Genomic DNA, 8,763 nt, shown 5'->3' on the forward strand with positions numbered 1-8,763 from the left:
GAGGAGGCCGCATGGCGGCGAGGGGAGTGAGGGGGAGCACACAGGCGTGGCGGAAGAAAAGCACAGAAACCACGAGTAGTAAATGCTTAGCAGCCAAACACATTTATTAGTTTTTTCTTTTTTTTTTTTCCAGGAACCCAAAAATAGTTTGTAGTTATAATGTAAGCAACTGAGTTGCACATAATACAATCATATCTTTCAAAAAATAAAAATAAAAACAAAAAAAGCTGTTTAAAAGCCCAAAAAAACCTTCAGAAAACTTAAGTATTACACCATCTCTCAGTTTCAATGAAATGACGACGACTTAATTCCTTATTAACTCTTTTAACTTGTCACACTCCAATAAAACATCACCCTTTTGTTTGTTTGTTTTTTCTTTTTTCTTTTTTTTTTTTTCCTTTTTTTTCTAAATCCAGCATGAGAAATACAGTACCTGCTATGGCAAAAATACACATAAAATGCAACATTTCAGCTTATTTGTACATTAGTAGAGTTTAAATATCTTATTGTTGGGTTTTTTTTGTTTTTAAGTGAACCAGTGATTTTAAGTACCACTATACTAAAAGTAAAATAAAAATATAGAAAAGGAGGAGAAGGGGGGCAGCCAGCCATACAAGAGCACCTTCTAAAGTGCTGAGTTTCTGTGTCCATGGAAAACCCTTAGAAGTTCAAACACCTGTGAGCGTATGGGATGGAAATTAAGATGAAACCTGGATACGCAAGACATTGTGTCATCTCTCCTCTACATTCTCCCCATTTGTCCTGTAATCTTCCTTACACTACAGAAGGAAGGGAGAAGCCAGGGCTACAGTAAGAGTTTAGTAAAGGAAGCCATTTCAAGTATAAGAAAAAAAAATAAACACTTACAGGTAACTTGCAAATAGCATCAATACGCACACAGCCACTACTGTTATAACAATGCCTGCTTCTGGGGGACAGTGTTTCAGGCAAGAGGACTTTAGCTGTACCTTCCTGTTACCTATTTATGTGCAAAGTAGAAAAGCTGCCTTTTCTAATCCAGCCATTTTGGACATCGCTGATTTTCTGTTCTGCAACCTCCTTCCTCCATTTGGTACGGAGAGAGGAAGGTGGCATTATTTTACCAACAAGACTAGATGAAATGAATCTACTTCTCCATTCCTCTTCCAGACACACCTTTCTCCCATTACTTCTTTGCAATGAAGAGAAACTCACCAAACATCTGATGCCCACCCATTAGCCAGTTTCCTGAACAGGTAGAAGGCATTCACCTTTGTAAACATAATCCCTTATGTTTGTGGAACTCAAAGCAGCATTTCATATCTCCATCCAAGCAGTGGAGATTAAAATAGATCAGAATGCTCCCCCCTGTCACTGCTTTTCCTCCCCCCCGCCCCCAGAAAGATTATATTTGGTTACTTTTGTTAGAAGTTTTTTTGGTTCCTTGGGGAAAATACGTAGCATTTAATTCAAAGTAAACATTACAGAATTACCGTCAGCAGAGTGACGCTGCTGTTTGTTCTGCTTTCAAGATGAGAAAGAAAAAGCATCGTGCATCTGATATGCTGCATGCTTTAGGGTGTGGCAGAAATCCAGGATAACGTGTGTGTAAATCCTACAGGTGCACATGCATCATTTCAGCTTCTTTCTCTGCAGAATCACTATGTTTCACCCCGAGGCCTGTCAGAGATGGAGAGGGTGGCATATGGCAATGGTGGAGAGAGTTCCTAAGGCCATGGGGAGCAATGCATGACAGAGAGGACCAGGGAGTGTTAGATAGGAAGGTTTCAGGTACAGAAACCATTTTCTTGGTATTTCAAAGGCCAAATTCCAAGAGGCATGGGCTCACACGCACATCCCTGAGACGCACATCCAAGAAAGACGAAACAGCGACCGTGTGATTGGAGAGGGGAGAAAGTAGCAGAGGTTCCCTGACAGCTGTGGGATTTACCCAATGAAGACCTTTTCCCCCACCACCCTCCCAGAAACATTCTGAGCGAGCTGTAAGGCATATACACAAGCAGCATCTACTATCATTCCCTCTGTTCCTACGTTTTATTGGCAGGTGATGGCTTCTGTATATTGTGGACAAGAAGAGACACTACATTTGAAGTGTCACTGGTAACATACTGAAATTAATTAAGGGAAGGACACAGAAAGCTACTCTGCCATTCATCGCTGGAGCAGCAGCATAAAGTGGCAAGGTTCTTCATACTACAGACCCCTCTCTAGAACTACACACCACTGCCTCCCCCCTTCCTGATGGCAGGAAAAGATGTGTCCACCTGAAGGATGACATTAGCAAAAAGGCTACTTAAAGGCAGGGAAAAGTACACAAACTGATTCCAATTTGGTGATCTGGTAAAAGAAGCAGCAAGCTCAAAGTACTTCAGTCAAGTTTGAAGCTTATCTAAACGTACAACTAGAGACATGTGACCTGTAACAACACTGGCATAACTATATAAGGAAGAGCATAAAGACAGAGGAGTACGAGTAACTGAATCTCCATCAATTTCTGTTATTTAGGATCTGAGTGTCTGATGGCTTTAATAATTTAAAAAATGGTTATCTCCCTCCACACAAGCAAACAATGTCAAAAGAATGAGCTATCTTGCTGTAAAAACCTTCATAATACTTTTAACATGCTTTTTATCTTTAAAGCACTTTACAAACATTTACTAGTTGATCCTCACAAAACCCCTGTGAGGTAGGTAAGTACTATTATCACTCCCGCTTTACAGATGAAAAAAACCAAAGGCAAAGAAGTTAAATGACTTGCCCAAGTCAAGGGAAGAGTAAGGGCCAATGTGGAAATTCAGGAGTTCCAGGCTTCTGGTCCTGTGCTCAAAACCACTAGTTCAAACATACTTTTAGAAAGGAGATAACAGATGGAAATAAAAGCCCATTAAGTTTAGAAGAAAAGGTAAGATTTAAAAGGTTACATCAGAAGGGGAAATGTACCACGAGGTATTTTTGTGAGTTTAAACTTCAGATTTTTTTTCTTTTCTTTTTTTTAAAGGCAATCTGACAGAGTGTAACCCTGATAAGATCACATCTGTAAGGCAGGCACAGATGCGAGAGTGATTATCAAGTCTATTACTTATTACAGTACTGTGAATGTCAACAAAAATAAAATTGCTGCATGAAAACACTGAATACAGGCAGGATAATATCTCAGTTTATGATATTACATCTAAGATAATGCCAAGGATAATGCAGGTACCATGGTACACCATGGACAAAGGAAAAAGTCAAGTCAAAGGGTCCCTATTAAGATGACAAAGAGGGCAGTGAGATCTACATTTTTCTGAGGAGACTGCTCCTGGAAGCCCAGCAAGCTTCAAGGAACACACAATTCACAATGACTGCATTTTGGAGATGTGAGGAAGTGAACTCTTTTTTATGATCATTATGATACCACCTAATAGTAAAAAAAGGATCTTTTTCTTTTCAATACAGGGCCTTGTCTACACATCAGTCTACATTCCCTAAAATTTCACAGAGTGCCAACATTAATGCAAATACACCGGCAGTAACACAAGACAACAAAGCACTGGTAGCCTGCTGATGTTGAAAAATTGCAGTCCACATAGTTGTGCTTTGATCAGCACTAGAAATTAAGCACCACCTCCACCATCTTGTCCATAGCTGCTCTGTCACCATATGAGCTATGCCAGAAACAGCTGCAAAGAAAATTTTAGGGAGAATAAAGTGTAGACATCAAGGACCAGCTGTGTTCCAATTCTCCTGGAAGAGCACAAGGACTGCTGCAATGGAAAACGAGTAGTAAATCCAAAAGAGACAGTGCCTATGGCACTGTGTTTCCTGAGCTTGACAAGGGCCAGAACACAGGAGGTGGTAGACAGATTCCCAGGTAGAGCTGGTGCTCCATTCACCCTATTGGCCCTGGGTTAACACTGCATGGCTAGAATTCACAATCCTGCGCAAGGTTTAGAGCCTATTTTGTTTTGCAGTCAATGTTAGTTTTCCAAATCTCTGCCCAGTTACCTACTGGCCAACTTCTGAAAAAGAGAGGTTCTTATCAACTCCTTTTTATGTCAAAGTCATCGCCTCCCCACTTCCCCAAACTATAATGGATATACCATGGACACAGAAACTCCTAAACAGTTTAGCAAAGCTATCTTTGTCCCCTACACCCCCCTTTGCAGAATGCATAGTTTACAATTCACTTACAAAATAAAGAAGCAATGCTGACCACATATGGGACCTTTTTTTTTTTTTTTGAAAAAAGAACAAACAACCTCTTCTTAAGTTCAGTATCAAAATTCACATTTGCATAATAATACATTTCAAGGCCATTAGAGAGGAATGAGAGCGAAGCAAAGAAAACTGCAGAGTCTCTCCTCTCTTTGTCTTCCTGAATAGAGCTGAGGGATCCCACTGGAGTTTCTTTTCAGAGTGGGAATTACGAAGGGCTACAGTGACAGCTCTTGATCTTGTACACCTCATGTTTCAGGTGGGATGAAGAGGTGAATTATTAGAAAAAAAAACAAATGGAAGGAGACACTGCAGATTCCCATGTTTAGCTACAAACAGCTTTGAAGAAACAAAAAAATTACTTCAGGTTTTTTTCCTTTTAAACACTTCTACCTCACCATTTCAAAACCTCTTTTCTTCTTCTTGTGTAATACCCTGTTCATTTAAATGGCAACGTTAAGTGTGCTGGAAGTTGAAGGGTTGAAAAAAATAAATTTTCCTGTTTCTCTTATCAGGACGTGGACAGAGAGGGTAAAAGTGTGCCTGCACCCACTATTTTAACAGAAGCTACAAAACATCATTTCTACAGGTATAAATTTGTCTCAAACATCACTGTGTTTCAATTCTCCAGTGCTTACAAAAAATAAAGCCACACACACTCACACTCATGCACACAAACATAAAGAGAAGCCACATAATACATATACAAACTCAACCTGCAACAGCAGACTAGCCTAAAACTATCAACAGCTTCTGTGCATCACATGACATCCCTTCGCACCCCCCCACCCCGATCTCTACCACATATGAATACGTATTGTGCAGTGTAGAGACCAGCCCAAAGATGCTGCTTGTCAAAAGGGACCAGTGGGCTGCAATCTCGATGTCTGACCTCCTGAAAGAATAAATTGACCATTGTCTCCCCTCCAGCCCAAGTGGTCTCCTCGATTAGACAGTCACTATACTCACAAAGGCACATTCATAAATACCACATTTAACTTACTGCTTGTAAAAACATAGAAGGAGGAAAATGTTAAGCGCTTATACCCCAAACCCATCCCTACTGACCCAGCAAGAAGTATCACAATAATGTATCACTTGGTGAGACCTTACTCTACCTTTAGAAGGTACATATTAAAGAAGTCTTCCAACACCTCTTTTTAAATTTTTTTTTGCATAAATGAACGCTTTTTTTGTTTTTGGCTTACATATTTTGGAATACAGCACACTCACTATAAAGCTCTGTTGTAAGGCTACCCCCTAAAGTAAGGCTGTTCTACCTTGGCTTGCATTTCCACTTCATTTTTGCTTCTTCTCCACACATTCCCAAAACAAAACAAAAAAACCCACACAGCGCCTTATATACAAAGGGTAAACCAAATCTGGCAGGGAGAGGGAGGGGAAAGAAAGCACATAATATCATAACCACATCACTAAAATAGCTATTCTAACAAGCTGTGCAACCTGCTCTTACTGCTCAACAGTAAATGATGAAGAAAATGGTCACTTATGGTTGTGTTTCATCTGAAACAGGAGAAGCTTCCACTTTGTCTCAATTAAAAAAACCAAACAGATTTTAAAAAATGAGGAAGTTAGTTCTGCGAATGCAACAACACACTAATACCCAAGAGGAGGCATTTAGTGCTCAAGGAAACAACAATTCTTGCTAAGCGCTGCCTCCTCGTACTGTGCATCCAGGCAAACTTCTCCAGTCTCTTCCCCTTTGCCCACCACAGTCAAGAACGTTTGCTGCAAAAATGCTTAATGGTAGCTGGCACAATGCATTCTTCCCTTTTTTTTTTTTCCTTCTTTTTGCCTGCATTCATTTACAGAAAGGCTGTCAGAGTCAAGTCAAAAAACTCCCTCACTACAAAGTTAACAGGAACCCTAACACTGCTGAATGTCACCAGTCCTAACTGTCACATGTAGAGGGCAAAAATGGCTCTTTGCAGAGGGCACTTATTTGCTAGAAGCTTGCTTATATAGCACAGGATTCTGGGAGACTTAGAGAAAAACTTTCCTGCATAGCTCGATGAAAAGCAACATGCACACAAACCGTGGATGCAAACAGACATTGTCTGCTGCATGCCACAGATCAAGCTGCATCCATCTTGGCCTGACAATAGTTCTAAAAATAGGCTCCAAACTATCAGGAGCTGTGGCGCGTTTTGTAGCACAGATGAAACCTTAAATCACTTTTCATATAAAGATTAGAAGCTATAGTTACTACATCAAAGTTTAAAGTCTCACATAACACCTCAAAATAGAGAGCTATATTTTAAACAGGACCCTGACTCAGTTTTAACAGCTATGTAGACAGACCCTTGAATTCTACTGTAGACAAAGCTCTGCTTGGTGAGTCACTACAAAATGGACCTGTTTCCTATTATCTACTGCAGGGGAACTTTGGTAAAATTCAGCAACACTGGTATTTACAATGATGGGACAATTACAAAAAACATTGTGACATGAACTATCAAGGCTGCTAAAAATCTGCAGTTAGGCTCCTGTTTAGCCCAGCCAACAATTTTTAGCCCAGCATAATTTTTGCTTTGTTTTAGGTTTGGATGTGACTTCAGGACAACAAGGAAAACTGGCTCTGTCTGCATTGGGAAACTTTACATATTTCTCCCCATTACTGTTAACATTCTTCTGCCACAGATGGAAGCCTGGTACTGGAGGTGAAGGAAAAGGAAGAGAGTTTGGGTTTTAGACATCTGTATTTTGATCACTGTGGGAATGACTGATATGATCTAACTAACAGTAGCGGTTCCTAACATTGCAAAATAGTAGAAAATAAACTAGAGAACTGAAATGGTATTTTGTGCAAAATTGATTTAGACAAACCAACAGATTCTGCATATGTTGTTTCAGACTCAGGGCCAAAGTTGCACTTCAACAGCATTTGTTTGTTTGGTGTGGTTTTATTTTTTTTTTTTTATTTTTTTTTTAAAGAATTCTTTTTAACTTAGTTTTCTTGGCATTACTTTCCTGCCCACAAATACATGCATGCATACTTACAATTAAGAAAGCTGTCTCTGGTAGGGGAACCATACCTCTTTAGACAGAAAAAACTACCTTTTACTCAGTCAGGACTCATACCCTGAGATGCTAACCATCCACCACAAAACCAGCATTTCAATCCACTTGAGAACCCCGGATACTGAGGTCACATGATTTACAGTGAATGTGATATATGCAACACAGATATTTGCTGAGCTGGAAATAAAACAGGTCATCTGCTACCTTGGCCCTGATCCAGCTAAGGTTTACGTACACGAAGAGCCCTTACCTGAGCAGTACTCACTTATTTAAGGTCAGTGGGAGTAATTCACATGAAGATCACTCCTGATTTCCTGGACCAGACTTGGCCAAATTTGGATATCTCACATACACAAATAGTACTTTTCTTAAAGTCAACAAGAAAACAACATGCACAAATAAAATTGGAAGCCTAAGAGGTAAACTTAATAAAGAAAGAAGCAAAAAAAATAACAACCAAACAAAACACACCCCTACAGCACTGTTTGGATACACTAAGACACAGTGGAAGATGTGGCAGCATTTTTAGGAAGAAAGAAAGGAGAAAAGTTCTACAGAAGAGATGTTTAGAAATGTCATGGCAAAAAAAAAAAAAAAGGCCAACTTAATATAAAGGTTTGATTGTTATTTAATCTTTGAGGTGGTTATCCCAGCCAGTTAGTTGAAAACATCTCCTGTTTATATTGCAGAGGAAAAACACACTTGGCTTAATATTTTTGCTCATTACATAAGCCACTTAACATGAAGCAAAAAAAAATCTTGTTAGAAAAACCTGACACTCTGTGATTGGAAAAAAAACCCAAACCAACAAAAAACACACTCTCAAGATTGTTGGGCAAGTGTCCAGGTAAAAGCATAAAAACACTGGCAAAAGATGGCAAGTCTTCCAGAGTACAACGGTACTAAAACTGCTTTCCAAAGTAAATGTCAGAGGTCTCAACACAGGTTTCTGAACTGTACCCTACCTCTTTTTTTTTTTTGCTTGACTTTGTTGTCACTGCTAAAATGTGAAAATACTGAAATGGAGCAAAGAATTATCAAACCCATTAAAAAACTCTCCGCTTGACACATACTGCAGGGTGGGGCAAGCAAAGCGGCTGGTAACAAATGGATACTTGCTTAGAAGACTGCCAAAATGTGTGTGGGTTTGTTTGGTGTTATTTTTTTTAAACAACAAATTAAGCACTGACAGATGCCAAATCAGAAAAAAACAGGTACACTGAAAACATCTGTAAAGTATGTTTATGTGTAAACTAATACAACCTGGAGAACCAAAAACAAAAACAAAATTATAAAATTATTTCTGTGTGTCACTTGAGAAAGTAGGAAGTGTTTTTCAGTGAAAGATATTACATTTGATTTTTATCCGGAAAGACATGCCCATAGTCTATTCCAAGCTGTGCCTTCCCCAGCCTCTTTTCTTTACCTTGTCAATATGTTTAAACAAAATGCTGCCACCAATTCCCTCCCTCAAACAGTTTTGTAAAAGCCCAGAACTTTTGTGTGTACCCTTACATCAGTTCC

The sequence above is a fragment of the Pterocles gutturalis genome, unplaced genomic scaffold (assembly GCF_000699245.1).
Source record: "Pterocles gutturalis isolate BGI_N339 unplaced genomic scaffold, ASM69924v1 scaffold8315, whole genome shotgun sequence".
In the NCBI taxonomy this organism is placed as follows: domain Eukaryota; kingdom Metazoa; phylum Chordata; class Aves; order Pterocliformes; family Pteroclidae; genus Pterocles; species Pterocles gutturalis.